The sequence below is a fragment of the Morone saxatilis genome, unplaced genomic scaffold (genome assembly GCF_004916995.1).
Source record: "Morone saxatilis isolate NCDOM2014 unplaced genomic scaffold, NCSU_SB_2.0 Contig21, whole genome shotgun sequence".
Lineage (NCBI taxonomy): Eukaryota > Metazoa > Chordata > Actinopteri > Moronidae > Morone > Morone saxatilis.
The window spans coordinates 3,414,440-3,415,115 of record NW_023339774.1 but is presented as its reverse complement, the minus strand read 5'-3'; positions in this window follow the sequence as shown (position 1 = coordinate 3,415,115).

The window sequence follows — 676 nt, the reverse complement described above, 5'->3', positions numbered from 1 at the left end:
ACTCCCTTCCTTTACCTTTCTAAATAAACTGAACAACAACTATAGCTGAATTTGTATTCCAGTCAGGTTAGGTTTCTTTGATGTTTGGAGTATTTAATTATCATCCAGGGCACACTCTTTCATTTCACCAAACTCTTTTTCAATGTGACATGTGAACTGGAGTGGAAGTCTAACACTGTGATAGGAGCTTCTTGTGCTCTGTAGAAGAAAAACTAAATCCACTTGCTTTGTTTAAACAGTATTAGCCTGAAACTGGTTTGACTGCAGAGGGGAAATATTGTCATTTAAAGCACAGATGTTAGAAAACTGTAATTAGCTTCAGGATTCAGTGGATGAGACTGTGTTGGAGGGAAACTTCTGCGTGCTGATAAAGGTCTCTTCCTACTGCTTACTTATCACAAGCATTTCCTCTTTCAGGATTTATAACGGAGGAGATTCAGAGGTAAATATTTGACTCTAGCATGCATGATGCATGATGGTGAAAACAGAAGCCATTTTGGAAAGTAAAAGTGACATGAGTGTGTTTGTTTCTAGTAGGAGAAACCCCCTGTGGTAATGAGTCATGTTATCTTGCTCCAAACTTTGAGGCACTAAAATAAAGCAATTTTCTTAATTTTAAGGCTACTATTTAGTTATTTATGCTCTCATTTAGGGGCGCCCGGTTGGCTCAGTCGGT